This window comes from Octopus sinensis, linkage group LG3 (assembly GCF_006345805.1).
Source record: "Octopus sinensis linkage group LG3, ASM634580v1, whole genome shotgun sequence".
Lineage (NCBI taxonomy): Eukaryota > Metazoa > Mollusca > Cephalopoda > Octopoda > Octopodidae > Octopus > Octopus sinensis.
Window position 1 is genome coordinate 98,529,866 of NC_042999.1, and position 24,000 is coordinate 98,553,865.

A 24,000-nucleotide genomic window follows, 5' to 3' on the forward strand; every position below is an offset into this window, starting at 1 on the left:
TATTACATTCGGTTCTTTACATTTTGAGTTCAATTCCCGCCGAGAACAATTTTGCATTTTTGCTTTCGGGGGATGGATTGGGATGGGGGCTGATAAAATGAAATACCAGTTATATGTTGAGGTCGGTGGTATTGATATCGGTTACCTGCTCCCTTTCAAAATTGTTCACCTTGTACTTAAATCAGAAACTACTACTACTACTACTACTACTACTACTACTACTACTACTACTACTACTACTACCACTGCTGCTGCTGCTGCTGCTACTGCTGCTGCCGCTGTTCCTTCTACAGGAGCTGCTACTGTTGATGCTGCTGTTGCTGCTACAGTATGAATATGTGACCTTGTCCCTCAGTTAGAATTCGTTATTGGCGTTGCAGGTAGGAAATCATCTCGCAGTTTCACAGTTCCAAATCTATCTGGGTCAGCTTAGTATTTCATCTTTATGTGATCGATAAAAATCAATAAAATCAACACCATAATCATCATGATACATAGAATTGGATATGGGTGGGGTATATGTCAGTTGTATATATGCGCTGTGAGCGTTGCGTGCGTGCGTGCGTCTGCGTTCAGAAACGGAACAAGTAAAAGCGAGTAAAGAGAAATAGAAATGTGTAATAGGCAGCTGGAGGAGAGAGAAAATCATTGCTATAGATAAATAGATAAAGGTAGTTCATCTAGCTAGATGTATGCATATGTATGTGGGGTTCAGCAGAAATAAGCACCGTTATGAAGAACGAGAGAGAGAGAGAGAGAGAGAGAGGTGGGGAGAAGAAGAGAAAGAGCAGACGACATCCTGTAGCACCCTGGGAAGAACAGAAACAGACGACATAACATCCTATTTTACCTGTTCTGTCTTACGTTATATAGGTGGAAGTTTAGCTTGATTTTGGTTATAATATTTCGAATTAATATATACATATTTTTAATTAATATATACATGTATTTAATTAGAAGATATGTTAAGCTCGTGAAGGGATATTTGCATCCAAGGAAATACTGGTTCAGTACCTTGTATTTTTTGTGGAAAGAAATTTCCTTAAAGCAATAGGCATATATTAAGCATATAATTTTATCCATTTATAAGAAGAAAAGAAAATGAAGTAGAGGAAGTTCATAATTGTTTATTATTAACAAATTGGCCAGCTTCGCTTCTTACAGCCAAATAATAAACAATTATTAGTTTATTATCTGGCTGTCAGAAGTGAAGATGACCAATTTGTTTATAATAATGAATTATTAACTTCCTTATCTCCATTTTCTTTTCTTCTTTTAATGTATAAACACACACACACATACATACATATATATGTACATACATATATATGCATATATATATATATGCATACATATATATAGTCAAATATACATAGACATACATACACACATATAGGGAGAGAGACAGACAGACAGACATCCACATATTAAAAGGGACTGGCATAGTAGGGATATGAGTGTGTGTGAATATAGGTGGTATCCGTCACTCAGCTATAACGATTGTGTTTTACTATCAACTGAATTGCTTACTTCTGAAAAATGTGTAAGTAGCAGAGTATTCTGCAAAATATGTACTCTTGCACCGAATCAACGCGATCGACATTGTGCATGGGAAGATTGTAGTCTTTGAACTACAGGCAAAATCCACCCGAGAGGCTTTTGCACAGTTTCCGGCTTTGCAATTTCACTACTAAGTTTGGGTCCATCCGAGGTAATAAAAAATTACTCTTGCCCAAGCTGCCACCTTCTGGGATCAAAACCAGGACCTCCTTGCTGCAAAGAGAACTTCTTAACCATGCGACCATATTGCACTTACAGGCAGACAGACAGACACACACACACACACTGACACACACACTGACACACACACACATACATATACAAAGAGAGTGAGGGAGAGTAGGAGGGACAGAGGGAGAGAGTGACTGAGACCGTTCGCTAGATAGACGTAAGTATAGGAATAAACATGTTGCAATACGTATATTAGGTTTGGACTGATGAAGATGGGTTTAAACTAGGATATCAGGCCAGATGTAGACCTTAATTCAGGCAAGGGAAGAATCACTGTAAACATTAATTATGAAAAGATCAGTTCTATGTACACATTCAATGGCTATATATTTCATCATTTTAAATTTGCTTTTCAAGAATTATTTTCATCTGAAGCCGTGTGCTGAAACCAATATTATTATATTTCAAGGCGGCGAGCTGGCAGAATCGTTAGCACGCCGGGCGAAATGTGTAGCCGTATTTCATCTGCCGCTACGTTCTGAGTTCAAATTCCGCCGAGGTCAACTTTGCCTTTCATCCTTTCGGGGTCGATAAAAATAAGTACCAGTTACGCACTGGGGTCGATATAATCGACTCATTCCATTTGTCTGTCCTTGTTTGTCCTCTCTGTGTGTAGCCCCTTGTGGGTTGTAAAGAAATAGGTATTTCGTCTGCGGTTACGTTCTGAGTTCAAATTCCGCCGAGGTCGACTTTGCCTTTCATCCTTTCGGGGTCGATAAATTAAGTACCAGTTACGCACTGGGGTCGATGTAATCGACTTAATCCGTTTGTCTGTCCTTGTTTGTCCTCTCTGTGTGTAGCCCCTTGTGGGTAGTAAAGAAATAGGTATTTCGTCTGTCTTTGTGTTCTGATTTCAAGTTCTACCGAGGTTGACTTTGCCTTTTATCCTTTCCGGGTTAATAAGTTAAGTATCACTTGCGTACTGGGGTCGATCTAATCGACTGGTTCCCTCCCCGGAAATTTCGGGCCTTGTGCTTAGAGTAGAAAAGAATATTATTATATTTCGGAAGTCATACTAATAAAGCTTATAAACTCCTAAGTAGTTTGTCACTATTTTTTCTTTTCCACGAAATATTTTCACTACACAAAACTCATGACCTAATTAATGGACATATATTTTTTATATGCTTTGGAGTTTCAACTGATTTTATTCATACTATATATGTATACCAAGTATTGAAGCGGTGATATGTTACTGCATTGGTGCTATTTCGTATTTTGTATTGTTTTATTGCTGCTCATATAAGAACACTTGTATGTATGCATATATGTATGTATGTATGTATGTATGTATGTATGTATGTATGTATGTATGTATGTATGTATGTATGTATGTATGTATGTATGTATGTGACTGACTTTGTTAGCTTTAACCTTATTGCACTTTTTTTCTTAATTATTGTGGTGGTGGGTTGTAGTAGGTGGCGTTTTTACACCATTCATTTTTTTTATGTTGAGTGTATATTAACGAGGTTTCTGCTTCCTGTAATGTGTCAATGTTAGATTTCTGGATGTTTGGGAGCTGTTGTGTTTCTGTGCGGAAGATTGATAAAATAGTGTTATTTGCTTTTCATTATATTCTGTCTAGTGGCCTGCAACACTTTCACATAAATTGCAGGTTATTTCTCCTATATAGATTGTAGTAGTATTCAAGTACCTTACAATTTTAACACTGATACACAACATCAAAAATACAAATGTAAACACGTAAACTACTATTAGAGTAATATACAAGCGGACATATATAGATGTAAATATAGATGTAACATCTGTTTTATCATTACCACCGACGTATGCTTTAACTGCAAATAACTTTCAGGCTACAAATAAAAACATATCTTTACTGTTTAGGCTTAGAAAGGATCATGAACTTGCCCCTCATCCATTTACTGAACACCAGCCTGACCAGTTTCTAAACAGATACAGAAACTTCAGGCCATCATATTTCCTCACAATTGTCATATGCCCAGTAATAGAAGTATCTCCAGATGTCTTCGATAACACTGAAAATCCCCTCTGTAGAAACAGTGACGGTGATCACTCTTATGATCTTACAGATGACTGCATGATAGGTGAAATGTATATAAAATCAGTACATCCATCAAATGATATTGATTTTACCGTACAAAAATGTGAAGAGATAATTTGTGAGTGTTCTGCAAAGTTGATACCAACGAACTTCTCATAAAACTTACATGTGATAATGGATACTTCAACACAATCTGAAAAAGTTTTGCTCTACCAGACCAGAACAAATAGACCAGATACCATTATTTCGGCAGTAAAGTAAAATCACAACCTAAAGCTTCTTAAAAAGATACAATGGATAATGCCTTACATATATTATATTCTGACCTCTGATCATAGATCTGTTTGATCAATGCTGACATTAAGCTACTCGACAACCATAAACACTATTTCAATTTTTACTTCCAGTTCGATTGTTAGTATCATAGACCATTACTAATTTACCAACTGTGATCGCTATCCTTTGTAGCCGTTACCGCAGGCTCGTTGTAGCGATTAAATTATTTGTCTGCTTCAAAGTTTAAGCAGATTTTATGTCTATGTAAGTAATCATTCAGAGGGTAGTGGGAAGCAAATAATACATGTGACATCATCAAGGGACACTGTTGTGTAATGCTAAACTGCATTTCTCGCTGAATTTAACAGTTTTTCCATTTGCTTTTGGGTCAGAGCCTACGTCTGTCTATAAATATGGATCTTTGCGCCAACTTGAAGCAGATGCTGAAAAAATGCTACTAGAATATTGTAAAACATTGCTGAACAAGAAAGGCAATATGCACGATTTTTTCCTTGTACAAAGTGAAAAATCAAAACCATATTTTCTTCATTCTTTAAAAGAGTAGAAGAGTTATACAGATTAATTTTAACGTCGAGTGAGCTGCATGTTTTATTCATGGCAACTCAAATATCCATCCATCCTTTTTTTCCAATGATCAACGGCAGAAAGAGCTTAGAACATCTCCTTCGTAAGACCATCTTGGATTAGAGAATCCAAGATGGTCTTACGAAGGAGATGTTCTAAGACGTCAAGGAAAGTATTTACGGCTTAGATGCAATTTCTCATCAAGATATTTGAAAGTAGTTCACCAAATCTAGCAAATGAAGATGCAGAAATATTGTTGCATGGTATCAGCTTTGAGTTTCTTCCTTGCCTTGAATACTGCAACTGTAGTATTCATTGAGACAACTATTGCATCAACTGTTTTTGATCACCTAGACATTGATTTGCAAGCAGCATCTACAATCACTCATGGTGTCCTATAGAGACTTAATGAGTTGAGGACTGAAAACAAAAAGTTTAGATAATATACCAGGATGTAACACAAATACAAGATGTAGATATCGCTGTTCCAGTGGAAACGTCTGGTTAGGGTAGATGAACGAAAGTGCCAAGAAGAGATTCAAGTGATTCAAATTTAGCTGTATGTCTGCAACGTCAGCTCAAAACTTGTATTACACATTTGTACATACACTCGTTCAAGAAATTGGGACATTTCAAAGAAAGAAGGAAATAGCACAAGATATTCCATAGCCAAACTGTGTCACTAAACTGAAAGGCAAATCGAGACATGGCAATATGTAGTAAAGTTATATATTCAAATACTCTCTGAAAGTTCTATGGCTAGAAGAAAACAACTAAATTTTGATAGTATGAATGGGTTTTTACACCTCTTTACCAAAGGGATCTGTGATCCAATTGTAAGGTAGAAAAGGATGCTAATCAAGTCTTCCCTCTCATGTACGACTTGCATACAGTCTATGAATATTTTCAGTAACAACAGCAGCTGTGGAGAGCTCCTTCTCCAAGCTCGTGCTCATTATATATATATATATATATATATATATATTATATATATATATATATATATATATATATATATATATATATATATGACGGAGATGTGTTGATAAGAGAAACATTCCGATCTCATGTTGCTTAGCATTGACGAATACATCCCCATTGATAATTAAGAAGTAAATATTTTGAAGCACATTGCCAACAAGAGAATGCTATTTTTATTAACTAAAACATATCAGCTTCTTTATTCCTAAGTATGCACTTCATTGCAGATAAGAATATAAATTTTGCTTTTTCTATTTTATAATAAGAGTCTATGTCTCTTCTGTTGACACTTAAAATCTATGACCATCATATTAAACATCCCACAGGGTATTTCTATAAATCTGTAATATGTAGATTTACATTATTCCATATTTAAATGCAAACACCGGAGAACACTATCAGAAAATTGAAATAATTGTAATTTGTATGATGTGCAAGATACAAGCCAATATAAATTAAAAAAATTATAATAATTGCAGTTTAACTACAATATTTCAATATCTCAATATCTTTTGAAAATCTTGTAATAAAAACAACTTTTTATTATATTTTCTTTAAACAATTTTATATATAAAAATAATTTATTGAACTTAATGGAACTGAAGTATAATTACGACATACAATTTATCATGTTTTTGTGTATGTATGTATGTATGTATGTATGTATGTATGTATGTTATGTATGTATGTATGCATGCATATATGTATGTATGAATGTATGTGTATAAATATGTAAACGAACGCACATATATGTACATATGCATATATGTGTGTCTGTGTGTATGCGTGTGTGTATGTATGTGTATGTATGTATGTCCATCGGTCTATGTACACACACACACACACACACACACACACATATATATATATATATATATATATACACTCATACATACATATACACACACACGCACACACATACGCACACACACACACACACAGTAATCAATCGACTATCGCAAGTGTTACATTCCAAAACCCACCGTGATAGGTGTAAATCCGTGAATTTGAAACAGTACTGTACTGTATATTTTTAAAAAATTATTTTTGTAATTTGTATACATTTATCTTATAAATGCAAAACACCACGGAGGAATCGACGTAAGCTTAAATAATAAACCGCGATAGGTGAACCGCGATATGGCGTGTGATTACTGTATGTATGCATGCATGTGTGATGTGTGTGTGTGTGTGTGTGTGTATGTGTGTGTGTGTGTGTGTGTGTGTGTGTGTGTGTGTGTGTTTGTGTGTATGGTGCAAACAAAAGCGAAGACGAGGTAAAAGAAATAGACTAACAAACAGTAAGTTTTAGGTTTACGCTCAGGAAAACTTGAAGGAAGTGTCTTTTTCTGTTTCGAGCATACATTCTTCTACAGAAAGAAAAGACGAAGAGTGCTAAAAAAGAGAAAAGAACAAACGTGTTTCAATTTGTCGTTCATGCTTTTAGAAACTGGCTAATGGCATGAAATGAAAAATTCACTCATGATTTCGGAACCATAAGTTATCTACCGTACCTATTTTGTATGAAATTTCTGCTTTTTGTCTCTACCATATAGACAATAGTCACACTTCTAAAACGTTTAATTCTCTTCAATATGCCATTGAATTCTTTAAACTTTATTTGCTTTAGCTTGTACACATTTTGTCATATTATCGATTTGATTGAACCCATATATATATATAACGCTCTTAGTTTAGAAATAAACTATTTAAGTAATTTCGAAACCTTTGAAAGGTATATGTTTGGAGTCGATGCCAGTTTATAATCGACACCGCTTTTCCATTCGAGTGTTGAAAAAGGACTGCAAGCTAACCTCAACTATAAAAAACTGGATTAAAGGCAGCCCCATTCTTAGTCACCGACTGATCATATGGGAGAACTCGTAGAAACCACGCAAGGCCCCGGAATCGTATGAAATAACGTTTTTTTTTCAATCCTGTTTTATTGCTCTCTCATAGTGTTATCCCTTATTCCTGTTAAATATCTCATTGAACAATTTGGAATAGTCTTGCTTCACTTCTTTATAGATTAAGATGTTTCCAAACAACCATGTGTTTGCCTGTCTGTCTCTTTGATACAAACACACTCTCTCTCTCTCTCTCTCTCTCTCTGGATGTATATATATATATATATGTGTGTGTGTGTGTGCGTTTGTGTGTGTGCGTTTGTGTGTGTGTGTCAATATTTTTTCTACTATAGGCACGAGGCCTGAAATTTGGTGGGAGGGGACTAATCGATTACATCGAATCCAGTACTCTACTGGTACTTATTTTATCGATCCCGAAAGGATGAAAGGCAAAGTCAACCTCGGCGGAATTTGAACTCTGAACGTGAAGACGGACGAAATGCTGTTAAGCATCTCGTCCAGTCTGCTAACGATTCAGCAAGCTCGCCACCTGTGTGTGTATCAATAATAATATAAATAAAACTAGTACGATCAAAACATATAAAAGATGACGTAGGGAGACAGTACGAATTGTAATAACCGAATATATTAGGTGGCTGCACAGTATATGATAGTAAAAGAAATACGCCATAGAAAATCTAATAGACTATAACATCAAAACCTAAACTAATTAGCAATTGGCAAGAAAAGGTCACGAGTCCTCTCCATCAAAATAAACATATGGCTGATAGATACAAAAAACTGAATAATAACAAGATTAAATAAACCTGTGTTGAGGATATATTAGAAATGAAAACTTAATGTTAATCTAATAAAATGGTAAATAAAGATTATGAGGATAGAAAATGTCATACCAACAAATTGGGTATCCATAATATTTATTAGATATATGAACAAATACAACGAACTATCTATCCATATTAACATATTAATAATTACAAATAATATTAATACTAGTAACAACAGTATGAATAACAATACTGATGATAAAAATAGCAATAACACAAGAACAACTACAATGAAATACCTAACAATATAAATATATTAAATTAAGAATAATAGAAACGCAGAAAAACAATTAAAGAACCTGATACACGAACGGTAGTATAAAATAGTAGTAACTGAATGAAAGTTCTGACTACCCTGGAAGCAACAACGATTAATTTGTGTATCTGCACCCGATATATATATATATATATATATATATATATATATATATATATATATATATATATATATATATATATTGCAGGCAGGGGAGCGAACCCCTACCAGCCTCCAGCGACGGGACTATCAGACCGTACGGTTTCGATCTATTTGTTCTCATCTTCAGTGGTGGATGATAAACGTTACTATACATACATACATATATACATACATACATACATACATACATACATACATACATGCATACATACATACGTACATACATATATATATATGACATTGTGGGTTTCATTTAAACTTATAATATCAGAACAGTGCCTATTTTTTCAACGAAGACACCTCTTAATCTCAGTCTGTGCCCATCATTGTTCACTAGTACCTTTCGTCATCGACTGCGGAAGGATGAAATGCAAACTCAACCTCAAACCAGGGCGTAAGTCACGTAACTAAATACCGAAGGGATTTTCTACGAAGATTTCCAAACAATAGCATGAAATTGCAAATGAATCTAAAATGGTAAGTAATCATTGAAGATAATGTTAGTTCGTGAGTGTGAGATATCTGAATAGCAGAGGATTTAGAATATTTTCATGCTATTTCTGTTGCTTTGTACATAGGTCGTTTTTAAAACACTTATCTACAAATCTGCTTATTAGGAGAAAATATTGGAAAAAATTTGGGATTTTGATTTATTAAAATATTTGTAAGTAACAAAACTAAAATGGTCCCTATGAAATATTGAAACAGAAGCTAAGAGAAGTATATATTACCATGTGTTGAAAATAGAAGATTAAAAGGGTAAAGACCCCCTTCGGTCATGGATGACCATGGGATTGCACCTAGAAAGTTACCCTCCTAGACACAAGTCCGGGCAAGGTTGTTTATGGAAGGCCAGCAGTCGCCCATGCATACCAGCCTCCCCTCTCCGCACCACCAGTGTTATCCAAGGGAAAGGCAACAGCAGATACAGCTTGGCACCTGTGACGTCGCAACTCATTTCTACAGCTGAGTGAACTGGAGCTACGTGAAATAAAGTGCCTTGCTCGAGAACACAACACGCAGCCCAGTCCGGGATTCGAGCTCACAACCTCACGATCGTAAGCTCGACGCTCTAACCACTGAGCCATGCGCCTTCACATGGCCTAGAAGATTAGATTTCTTATTATCATAGTCGTAAATTGAAATTGAAAAATAATGCAACAACATTACAAACATTAAGCGGAAAACAAAAGTTTTATGGATTAAAGATAGTTTCAAGACAAGTATAAAAAACAAACAGGTTAAGTTGATAAATATACACTAAAGATAACAACGAATTTGTATTCTAAATATATATACTGACAAGATGATAAACGAAAAGGAACAGGAAAACGATAAAGAGCTGAAATAAAGGGAGATAACCTGAATAGAACGCCGAAAGATGTTAATAATGGAAGATTGTTTAATTAGTTATATAAGCTCTAGGTTTTTAAGTTGAAGAATAAACTGTTGTATAACTCATTCAATTCTTTGTATCATTTATCGTAATATAAATATACTCTTCAGATAGGCACCAGTAATTATTGATGTAGACTTAGACTAAGGTTAAAAGCACTCTTTTTAGGCAATTTTTTAATAAACATTGCACTTCACAGGCATCCTGATATAGAAGTATTTGGTTGCTTAAAGTGCATCCCTAAATATATTTTGCTATAAATGGAAGCATAATAATAAGAAAGCTAGAAATTAGAAAACATAATGAATCGTAATTGCTGTAGTCGTTATTTTTACGCGTATGGACGTCATTAGCTTCGTAATCGAATTACTATCAATTGATAACATTTCAAGCATGATTAATATTTGTACAATTGTACATTTATACAATTATGAGGGCAGTGGACTGACAGGATTGGTGGAGCGGGAAGCAAGATGCCTTGCGGTATTTAGTTGTCTACCTTTCCATTCTGAGTTCAATATCCACAGGTCACTTAGCCTTTCATCTTTCCGAGTTCGATAAAATTTGAGTCAAATTAAGTACTGAGTTTATCTAATTGTCTATACTCCTTCCCTAAATTTGAGGAGTTTTGTCTGTGTAAAAAATCATTATTTCTACAATCGGTAGTGAATAGGCGAAATCGATATTAGCATCAGACATATGTTGCTGTATTTAACTACTCTTTGCTCTCTGATTTCAAATCCTGCCGAAATCAGTTTTGTGTTTTATACCGATGTTTTAACTTAATGAAGTACCAGTCAAGTACTGCAATTAAATTTGATCGTCAGATCTTTTCGGTTTGAACGGCAGTTTTTTCTAGCGGTGTCATATGAAATTGTCACCCATAATTATGACCCTAGTATCGATCTATTGCATTTCAATCTATTTTAGGGTTAGTTAGGGTTAGGGTTAGGGGTGGGGGGAAGGGTATCTTTTTTTCTTCACAAATATAAATAAACCCAATCTGTTTTTTAAACGAGGGACATATTATTCATACGTCACAGAATGTTGTTTACCTCAATAGACGTCAGTGATTGGTTGAAATTGCAAAAATGGAAGAAAAAACAACAAATATCTTACAAATTATAGAATTTTCTCAATAAAGCCAAGAGAAAAAGATGTTTTATAAACACATTCTACCAGTATACGAAGTTTAAAATATTTTAGTTACCTAGAAATTATGTTAAAAACTGCCGTTCAAACCGAAAAGATCCTGATCGTCTGTTTTCCACCCAGCGAAAATATTTCAAGTTTTCCTATGTTAGCCACTCATAATATAACCTCATATATGAACAGAAGGAAATCAGAATTGAATGTTTTTACATTTATAAAGGCGGTAGATTCACGGAATCGACAGAACATTGGATTAAACCTCATGTGCTATTTAATACTATCTGTTTACATTGTAAGTTCATCTTATGCCAAAGTTGACTTGTTTCTCATCATTCCAGCTTGGATAAAATAATTACTAGTGATATACTGGAGTCGCTTTAATCGCCTGTACCCTTTCTCAGTATTTCTAGCAAACAGCCAATGTCTGAAATCAATGCTTATTCAACCATCAAACTTTCATAATGAAGAATAGTAATTAGTGGCAGGTTAATGATGTCTAGCTTCAGGAAGAATCAGATTTTAACTAAAATTTGCAATGCTCTTTGTTGTCAGATGCAATAGTGACCAACATTCCGGACAGTACTCTTCTTTTCATTATTTCCGCGATGAAGAGAAGTAACTGCCGAAATGTTGATCTCTAATTCAACCTATGGCACAAATACAACACTACATCACTTCAGTTATTATTCAAATTTAATAACGACTTACACCCAAAACAGTATATAATGACTGTAGTGAGATAAGTTTCTGATTTAACATATACTTAATCCTATTAGGTTATATAAAACACAGTTGAACAACTCGCAAACATATTTCATTAATTCTAAAAATATTATCAGGGTTACGTCTCTAAACAAAAGATTCCATTATCTTGCCTATGAACTGCTTGAGATATTATCTATTTAAAAAGAAATCGCTGTCTATTTTTGAACTTGTTGTTAGGTAACTGTTATTATTGATGTATAGCCGTGATATTCGATATATGCCTCGATTAATCAAAGAATAGTAACTTCGTTATCTCTACAATCCGTTGTCGTAATGTGAAATATTTGGCTTGAAAATAAATCTCTTCAGGCTTACTCTACCCCGTTTCGATTATCTACTGGTTTTTATTAATTTCATTACAATGAAAATTCCTGTTCATAAACGACTGATGGACAACTAAAATCTTATCGTTCAAATTTATATTTGTAACATGATGGAGAGAAGAATGCTTTGCGATATTTACTCTGGCTCTCTGTGCTCCGTGTTCAAATTTTACCAAGGGTACCGACCACAACATCTGTGGTATATCATATTTCAAGAGTTTCTTGTAGGTTTTCCTCACGCTCATATAAAGAATTAGAAATGAGTGTTAAAGCCCCACTGATTACACTGTGTTTATTTATACTTCCTATCATTTCTATTATGTTGCTGTTGCTAGTAGTGGTGTTGCTGCTACTGTTGTTGTTTGGGCTTAGGTTACTCCTGATCAAACAGATGATGAAAGGCATTCTGGCTGTGACAGTCCTATCAATTTCTTAGAGAATGTGTGGAACTACATCATATCAAGTGCTACTACCCCACTTATGATGGTGAGATGTGATTTGGGGAAGATTTGGCGGCTATTACTTAAATCTCGAGCAATTTTATGAACTATATTTTTTCAAGAGAACACCAAGTAACTCGTACAAAAATATGGACAAGCTTTAAAATAATAAGAAATTTCCTTATAACTAGTATGGAACATAGACTTGATTTAATACATGTCTAAAAGAACAACTGATGTACACATACATACACACATATATGTGTGTGTCTATATATATGCGTGAGTAGATATATGTATATTATATATTTACTTATATATTTCCTATTTGTATATATGTATGAATATATACTGATATACATATATATCATATATATATATATACATACATATAAATATACATATATACATATAAATAAATAAATAAATATATATATATATATATATATGTATATATATATATATATATATATATATATATATATATATAATATATATATATATATATATTATATATATATATATATATATGTATATATATATATATATATATATATATATATATATATATATATATATAATATATATATATAGTTGAAATTTACAGGAAAAGAAATGACGAAGACAGATGTATGAACAACAAGCAGGTGTATTAGTTTGACACTAGGGAAAATGAGAAAGTCGTTTACGTCACGAGCCTACGCTCTTCAACAGAAAGGAATAAGAAAAAATAAATAGAGAGAGCATGAAAAATGGTCTGGATTTAGCGATCAAGCACGGCGACTGGTTAGGAAAAAAGTTTGACAGGAGAAGTAGAAAGAAGGGGAGATAATAAAGTATTGGTGATCTCAAAACGAAGGAGCGCGTGCGTGTGTGTGTATGTGAAAATGTGTAAGTGTGTGTTTGTGGATAGGGGCTAGTGATTTTGATGTATGTGGATGTGTGCATGTGTTAGTGTGTGCGTCTGTAATGTGTGAGTGCATGGATGATGGTGTGTGGGTGTGCAGATGATGTTGTGTGGGTGCTGGGGAGTGGTCAGTGCTAGTGTGTGTGGAGTGGCGAGGAGTGGTGTGATGTGGTGTTGTGGCGAGGAGTGGTGTGATGTGGTGTTGTGGCGTGAGGTGTGGGGTGGTGTGTGAGTTTGGGGTGGAGGTTGGGGTAGGATGGAGGTGTGGAGTACGGGTGGGGATTGTGGGGTGGCTGTGTGGGTGTGGGTGGAAGGTGGTATCAATGAAGAGAGAAGCTGGGTAGGCGTGAAGAAGGAAGTAGGTGTCAGATGAAGAGAAGAGAGGAGGGGAGTTGAGCCCATATGACGCAAAGGAGGGAGGAGAGAAGATTAATTCTTGTTCACAGCGAAGGCGGGAGTCCGGATAGTGCTTGTACAAAGACAATCCGAAGACAGACAGGTCTTGTAGTGATATATATATTATATATATATATATATATATACAGAGAGAGAGAGAGAGAGAGAGAGAGAGAGAGAGAGGAGAGAGAGGAGAGAGAGAGAGAGAGAGAGAGAGAAAGAAGCAGCTGTTTTTGCATCAATACATTTATAAATATATTCCCGAATATAAAGAAGGAAGTCAGAAGTTAAGCTTCAGAAGTAGTCCTTCACAAACAGATAAAATATCCAGAGGTTACATATAAGCGAAAGTGCAAGTGAAAAGAAAAAAGAACAGATGGTAATTCTTTACAGCTGTTTCATGAATTGATGCAGTAACTGAGATTATCTATACATAAATATGCAACAAATTGATATTACCTTATGAATATGGAATAAGTCAATTTACGCTATAATAGTGTCGCCAGATAATCCCTTCATCGTTCTAGTCGATTATAATACACGGACACACACACGCATACGCACACACACACGCGCATACGTACACACACACACACACAACATACACACGCACACACACACAAATATATATCTATATATATATATAACATATCTATCTATCAGTTATATACATGTACAATGTATATATGTACACACATTTATATATAGATGTCAATATTTGTTTTAAATAAAAGATACATAGAGAAACGTAGATACAGACGCGCGCGCACATACACATACACACTCACATATATGCATACATACACGCGCACTCACACACACACACACACATACATATAAGTCCTACGCATACACATATAAACTATAATATACCTGCGTATATGTATCATACAAAATATGCGTACATCTCTTAACCTAAATATGCATAACCTCTTAACTAAAATATGCGTACGTCTATTAACGTATACATTCATACATACAGACATTCATATGAGGAGAGTGATAGGGAGAGAGCGGGAAGACAAAATGAAAGTAGGAGAAATTCATTTAAATTCTTTTAGACACTGTATTTTCAAAAATGTTTAATCTTATGTAATTATAGATATATTTAACGAAGAGACCGTGCAGTGGGATATATTTTGATATATTGCTAATTGTACTTTAAAAAGACATTTACCACTGCAGCATTCCCTAATAAAATTTATCTGTAGCTATAGTGTTTGCCTCCCTGAACTGAACTGAACAAAGAGATAATGACAACTATTTTAAGAGAATTAGGCATTTTGTCACGTTATATTAGGGTTTATTTCAAATTCGTGTCTTAAGATTAACTCAATGCTAATGTCCTGCAGGTGAGAATGTAGGGATCTTTCGTGACGATTAACGCTTGATCACGAAAACTGTAGGAGTAAATACCAATATACATATATAGTGCCATACACACGTGCGTGCATATAGAAGTTTGTATGTATGTATGTATGTATGTATGTATGTATGTATGTATGTATGTATGTATGTATGTATATATGTATATATAGATATACATATATTTGTGTGTGTGTATTTGCATATATATATATATATATATATATATATACACACATATACATATATATGTATTAATATGTGTATTTATCTCTATCTCTCCTTAAATACGTACACACACACATATATATATATATGTATATATATATCAAGAGAGAGAGAGAGAGATGCATCACACATATATATAGACAGAAACACACATATAAATATACGTATAGACATAAAATGTGCGTATCTACGAAAGCAAGAATGTGTGCATGTGTATGTGTATGTCTATGTATACATGTAAATATACATATTTGTGAATATGTGCATATGCTTACATATACACACACACACGCACACACACACATACACAGAGAGGGAGAGAGAGAAAAAGAGAGAACGAGAGCGACGTACACATATACATATTTATATGCATTTACACATTTACATATGTACACATACTTGCAGACGCATATACACCCGGACACACGCAGTTACTCCATGCGTGTGTTCGTGTGTGTGCACAACGTATAGAAAATTCACTTTTACGGTAACAAATATTGTGAGAAATAGCTATAGGTGTTGAAACCCAGCTCAGAGATTAGGATATGAAAAGGATTAAAACTGTTCGAAGTGATCATATTATTCGTGGAACGTTATCACCCTAGACTGGTCTTAATTTCCATTAACAGCATCCTTTCTATTTTAAAATATGGTCTAAAGGCTGTAGGAGATTCTTTATGTGTTGAAGGTCAATATGCTATTTTGAATATATTAAATGGGCGTAACAAAAATTCAGCTAGCATAAATTTATGAAACCAGAACAACTACGTATTTATTTATGTTATTTGTTACTACTATCTCTGTAATATTTGTCTGCTCGTCATATGTGTTCCGGTGTTAAAGTCAACGAAATAGAAATCATAGTCAAAATGTCTAACTTAATGAAACAAGTATAAGTATTTCACTTGGAATAATCTTAACTATGGAAAGGCATCGGAAACATAATCGAAATTGTCAAGATAATAAAACAATGATACAAAAAGCTATACGTTTATGTTTCAATACAAATAAGTACATTTATAAAACGTATCCTGATAGTTTTTCTTGAAAGCATTGTTATATTTTTAATAGTTTCACCAGGGGATCAAGTACAGTCTCTATAATCGTTTTGTTGAGAACTCCAAGTCTGGTGGGAGGAAGGGGAAGAAAAATCACGACTTATTATTGCAGCAGGAAGCAACGCATCGCAACAGACAGAACTTAGCTTAATTTATCCGGTGGGCCACATATATACATAAACAGTGTATTTATATCTCGATGCATCTTTAGTGGACATCGATCATATATAGAGATTTATAGAGAAATATAAGATACACAGATACAGCTTGGTTGTTAAGAACATTTCTCTAATGCTGCCTTATGTTGAAGAATATAGCAACTGACAGTTTGATCATACAAGAAACAGTTATCAAATAATGTATTCTATTATCAGTATTAGCAGTAACATTTAGGATATTGGATTAGAAGTAAAGAATTTAATGATAATGACTGGCAGGTTTTATATCGGCAGATAGTTTTACTATGGCTGTTGAAATCATGTTTTGTTCTTGGATATGAATTATATCGCACATGCCTTTTCATACTGCAACTAACATATTTTAATAGGTTTACAGATATTGCGCATCTTATCATAGTCCTTATGATGCGTAGCAAATTCTGGCAATAACTGCATTTCTATTGAATTTATCATTATTGAATTAATTGCCGTTAACTGCTATTTTGGAATGACATCCTATCATACAATTTCTAAGCGACGTATCTTTCCACAAGTAGATCGTATGGCATTTTACGAAGACAATTAACAATCTTGAAAAACTTTGTCACTGGAACGTTAAATATGATCTTTCAAATGTTAGATATAAAATATAGCTGACATCAGCTAAAATCAATGTATATTGAATTAACAAGAGAAAAAAAATGAGAGCCATTTAACTTGTATTGCTAATACATTTTACGTATTAATCACTGAAAATATACTTTACTATTGACCTTCTGTTGATTTATTAATAATACGCTGACATTTTCTTCCTATTTCGTTGATCGATAGAACAAAACCGAAATCAATAAGAACACACTTGTCTTCCGCTTGCTCGCACCATACAAAACATATTTTATATGCTTGAGGAATTATATAGGAGCATAATGCTGACACTATCAAAAGATACGTTTGTGTATTGGTAATATTTTATTTAATCGAAACACTGAAAACAACGTTCTTGATAAAATGACGAGTGATGAACACGATTGGCTGGAAACTATATCTGGTTAATTTTCCGGAGGCCACCTTTAAAATTCTCTCAGATTTGTAGGATGCATATAATACGCCAGGGAACATTATTATGGCAAGTAAGCATATAATACATGTAGATGTGTCACAACATATAAGACAGATTAAAACGGATACATCAAAGTCAACATTAATGTAATATAGTCTATCTAGACGTGCGAAATGCGGAAACCTCTATTTAATCGTTCGACTTGCTACAAATAGCAGATAGGGTAAAGGGTAAAGACCTTCTTTGATCATGAATGACCATAGGATTGCACTAAGAAAGTTACCTTCCGAGGCACAAGTCTGGACAAGGTTGTTTATGGAAGACCAGCAGTCACCCATGCATATCAGCCTCACCTCTCTACACCACCGATGTTATCGAAGAGAAAGGCAAAGGCTGATACAGCTTGGCACTAGTGATGTCGCAACTGATTTTTACAACTGAGTGAACTGGAGCGACATGAAATAAAGTGACTTTCTCAAGAACATAACACACATCCCGGTCCGGGAATCGAACTCATGATTGTGAGCCTGACGCTCTAACCCAGTGGTTCTCAACCGGAGTCCAATCACCAACTATGATCACATAGAGTCTATATGGTTCTCAACCAGAGTCTATATGGCCCTAAGGATTCATATAAGATTTTGTGAGGTCCACGTAAAAAAAAAGAGTAAATTAAAGATCCACAATAGAAGTTGAAGGGCCCCTGAAAAAATGTTGCTTTAGATGTAAGGATTGGTATGTATTGCAAGAAACTGCAAGGATTCTTTCTCTAACATTTTACATAGTTCAACCTACGCAAATCAATGTGTGAAAAACAAAACAGGAATTTTGAAAGACGTTTCTATAAAACCAGATTTTAAAAATTGAATGGCTAGAGGGGTCCATCAGAATAAAATAGTTATCAAAGGGGTCCATAGATAAAAAATGGTTGAGAATCACTGCTCTAACTACTTAGCCACGCGTCTTCACAAATAATAGCTAAACATCGCTTAAATTACAGACTTGAATAAAGTAAGGAAAGAAATCGTTAGATAACTTAGCCCTACATACTTCTAAAAGAAACAAAAAAGCAAGATGGTCATAGTTGGAATGTATTTGATTATAAATCTTGTCTGCTGGATTAGAGTTTCGCTGAGCCTAAGTAGCAAGAACTAATACAACTACCGTAGCCACAACCACTGTATAAAAGTATCAGAACCTGCTGGAGTCATAGGGTTACTTTTATAATACATATGGCTTGCCTTGCGCATTCAGCCTAGCACGTTCCATCCGTCCTTGATCACTGCCGATTTCTTCTACTACTAGAGAGACAGTAAAAAAAGAATGTAAGTGTGAGATTAGGAAGAATCAAACAGTACTGAACAAGAACTTTGTTTACATACACTGAAAGAGTCAAAGACAAATTTAACCTACATGGCATTTGAGCGTTTAATACAGATACCCGGAACGAACATCGCATGTCTTTCCATCCAACTCTCTAACAACTCTTCCAAATGAACGCTATTATAAATACTGAACAACAAATACCATAAAGAGAAGACATGATTATATTACAGAAAAATATTTTAAAAAATGATTTCTAACACAAGCAAGCAAGAGGTCTGATATTTTGTTGAGAATGTTTTACTTGATTATATGGAACTCAGATTTAGACTAATATTTACTTTTACTGAGCCAATAGAAATTGGACAACAAATAATAAAGGAGTGTGGCAAAATTCTGCAAAAGCATTTTGCCGTTCTGTTTAATGAAAGAAATTGAAGACATAAAACGAAATTTTTAACATACGTTGCGCTTGAAACAACAAAATCGAAGATGTAATTAACATTTTAAATTTAATGAGACAATGTTATGAAAATCTGTAAGTTTATGTATGAAAACTGAAATAAGTACGTTTTTAAAACGACGGACTTCTACACTGCTATTCTGTAACTACATTACTCTAGATATCTTATAGCTAAGAATAGCTAAACACATATAGAAGCATGGCTATATCAACTGCTTGGTAGACCATAATCTTTGTCTTCAAAGTTAGGTCTTTGTTTTTAAATACACGTCTTGTTAGTTTAACGAAAGCTGAGTTAGCCGATCTGATTCTTCGTTCCACATCTTGCCCAGAATTGCATTTGGTGGAGAACACGCTTCGAAGGTAAACAAAGTGATTAACTTGAACTAATGGTGTGCTCGAAATGACAATGTTAAAATCCAGAAGGGCAGGATTCGGGGCTGGTTGAGCGGGGACTTGAGTATTTTTAAGTATCTTCAGTGAGCCCAAAACGTTGATATGCATTGGTGTAATTATTGACACCTTTTTGCAGTTCAATATATAATTACACACTCTACATTAAGCAATATGTGAATAACTAAAAACATTTATAAAAAATGAAAGATGACGCAACGCCTTGTGGAGCGCAAATTCATTAGATTGTTCAACAAATTCAGGGATCAGTTTTCAAAATTGCATATTTTTTAGGACATAATTTGGGCGTTTCTCAGTAAAGATTAATATATACAGGAAGCATTAAAAATATATCAAAAATGTAAATTGACTATGTATAAATCGACATCTTCCTCATCTTCGTTATATTCTCGTTTTTTCTCATAATTCTGAGAATAGAAAAAGGTTTTTACTGAAAGATTTACAGTTTGTTCACTTTTAATTCAATTAGTCGAGAACAATGTTTCTTAAGTGTTAAAAAATGTAAAAAAGAGAAAGAAAAGAAAAAGGAAAACAAGAGTAATAATCTTTTATCTTTGTAGTTCATATTTTGCTTGTTTTAGTCATTGGAATACTGCTATGCTGGGTTCACTACCAGGTTCTTATTCTACCGGTCTCTTTTGCAGAACTACTAGGTGACGAAAATATAAACAAACTAACACCGGTTGTCTACTGGTGGTGGTGGGACAAATACAAACACACACACACACATAACTGATTCTACACAGTTTCCGTCTACCAAATTCACTCACAAGGCACTGTCCAGCTCGGGGCTATAGTAGATAGCACATGCACAAGGTGCTGCGCAGCGGGGGAAGACTCTGAAGTCGCATGGTTGCAAAGCAAGCTTCTTAACTTCATAGACCGTCTGCACCGATTTGTTTGATGATGAAAAACAGTAGCAGTTAGATATTCACGTTCGAATCTGACAGAACGTACTGAGAATGAATAGATGCCTTATTGCTTATAGAGATATTTATTTTCTGACATACATACATGCATACATACGTATGTATGTATGTATGTATGTATGTATGTATGTATGTATGTATGTATGTATGTATGTATGTATGTATGTATGTATGTATGTATGTGTATATGTATATAAATATATATATATATATATAATATATATATATATAATATATATATATATATATATATAGATAGATAGATAGATAGATAGATAGATAGATAGATATAAATGCATGCATATATATAGCATATTCTTGTGATCTTTAGTTATGTCATTTTTTTTGTTTAATTTTATATGTCACCGCATTATCGTGGGATACTTCTTATAAGTTAGTTAAATGATTTTGTCCTTAATATTGCTTGGCGGTTCGGTATATGGAGATTAAATTAAAGTTAAAGTGACAGTGTTCCACAGTTCCGATTACATGGTCTAAGCCCTATTGGCTAAAAGAGAGAAGCACAAATACATAACCAACTGAACTTAAAAATTTATCTCTTTCATCCCGAATCCTATTTTGGATAGACCACTCCAAGCGTTTTACTAATTTTCAAACATATTTTCAGAGGTAGTGTTCACTTCTCGTAGCAATTTTTCTTTCACTTATTTTCTGTCATCGGAAATCGATGATCTTTCAGAGTAGTTTCTAACTTAGGAAAGAAAGTTAAATCTACGCAGAGATGAAATCCAGAAAGGGAAGTTGCTCTGGGGTGAAACTCCCTTCCAATAAGGTATGATGAGCGTGCAAAAGCTTTGTGTGGTGCAACATCCAAGTTGTGTTTGTCCATGCCTCAGCCCTCTCCCTCGTAACTACTTTTGTCAAATGCTACATACATATATTATATATATATATGAAAAAAAAATGAGGAGCATCACCTTCACATGTAAGTAGCCTTGAGGCGGTTGCTGCGACGATAATGTACTCCATTGCAACAACGATCTTTTTACACAGCTATGTTTCGTCACGTGTTATAACACTTTTCAGAAAGTTTCTATCAACATCCGAACGACTGATCGGAACTCAATTTTATTTTGGTTTATCTCTCAGCAGACCTGGGAAAATTTTTTGCTGTGACACGATGCGTCTTGAATTTGTTCTCTTACCACCTTACAACACGAAATTTCACAGATACCTACCACTTTAGAAATTTTACGGGAAATGAAGCGACAATTATTTTCACGATGACAGTAGGAACTTTCACAAAATGATTGTGTGCAGTCCAAACACTCTTTCACGTTGTTTTAGCTACATTACAATGCATAGTTCCAGTAAAAAAAGTTTTCTCAGTTTGAAACAAAATTTCTTTCAAACACCTTGTTATTCCAAATTCAGTCTTCCGTGTAACAAATCATGAAGTACATCATACAAGTGCGGTGTAATGATAGATTAGGCTGAAGATGACGCTCACCAATACGTAGCATTGCAGTCTCATAAACTTTGCGCCAAATCTGGTTGACCCGGTGTTTTACAAGTTTGTTTTCGTTTGGATAAATTTTGTGTGCGTGCGTGTGTGTATGTGTAACTGCTTACAAGTTTATATGTATATATATATATATATATATATATATATGCTTGTGTATATATATATATATATATATATAATATATATATATATATATATATATAAATATATATATATGTAATTCTTTTCTGAACAGTGGATTTCGAAGCAAATAAAACTGTGTTTCGAGATCCCCCGGTCCCCACAAAAAGATAAAAGAATTATTTCATGCTTTCTCGAAAGTTTATAAAATCTTGTGATGTCAAGATATATATATATATATATATATATATATATATATATATATATATATATATATATATATATATACACACACATACATTTTCAAATAAAAAATAAAAATTATTTCACCACCGTTACTGCTCGCAAGAAATATAAAGGCATCGCCAGAAATACTTCATAATACAAATGTGTAAACGTATAAAACCGACCCTTCGTGTTATTTGGAAGCTAACATTATTGGAAGTAACTTGAGTTGAACGAAAGCAAATTGATTTCATACTCAAGTATTTTTTATCAAGGAGAAACAAAACAGGAAAAGAAAACCTATAAAGTTAGTCCAAAAAGCAATGCAATATTTCCTTTGTCTATGGATATCATGTAGGGTATAGAATAATATTATTTTAATGAATAATTGAATAACAAGGCTTTTCTTTAGATCTTTTAGTATCAAAGTGCCTGCTTGAAGAGGACTTCTAAAGTAAGAATTAATGTAGAATCTTTACAGACTCTTGATAAAAAGAATAGAACCCTAGAGATTAACTGTTCAAAGTTCTAGTATTAAAATAAAAGAAACGATACCTACGATCTGAATACCTAGTTTAGTGGAATATCAGCTACAGTATAACTAATGAATAAAGATGAGGTAACACTTAACACTTTCTTATTAATCTACACCTGTGAGAATATTAAATGAAGGCGTAAGGAAATGATGGAATAACGTTGGCTAGAGTATAAATAACTTTTATTATCTTAATAAAAAAAAATAACAGATTATTAAACTGATACAGTTAAATCTATCTTTCAGCAGACCTGGCACAAATTTTTGCAGTGACACGATGCGTCTTGAATTTGTTCTCTTACAACCTTGTGACACGAACCTTCACAGATAGCTACCACTTCAGAAAGATTCTTGCTAATTTCCCTATAAGTTGTATTTTAAAGTCAAGCTTTATAACTATAATAACTGGAAGCTAAAACATGGAATTCATATATTTTACTTCTGTTACATGTAACATGTACAATAGCTTTAGAACATTTTGC

General features: G+C 34.0%; 1 protein-coding gene across 3 annotated transcripts in view; it reads left to right on the forward strand.

The window, feature by feature from the left end:
- The window catches only part of LOC115209262, a 187,595-nt gene that overhangs the window by 64,299 nt on the left and 99,296 nt on the right, over positions 1 to 24,000 (forward strand). The gene's annotated exons all lie outside the window — the stretch shown is intronic.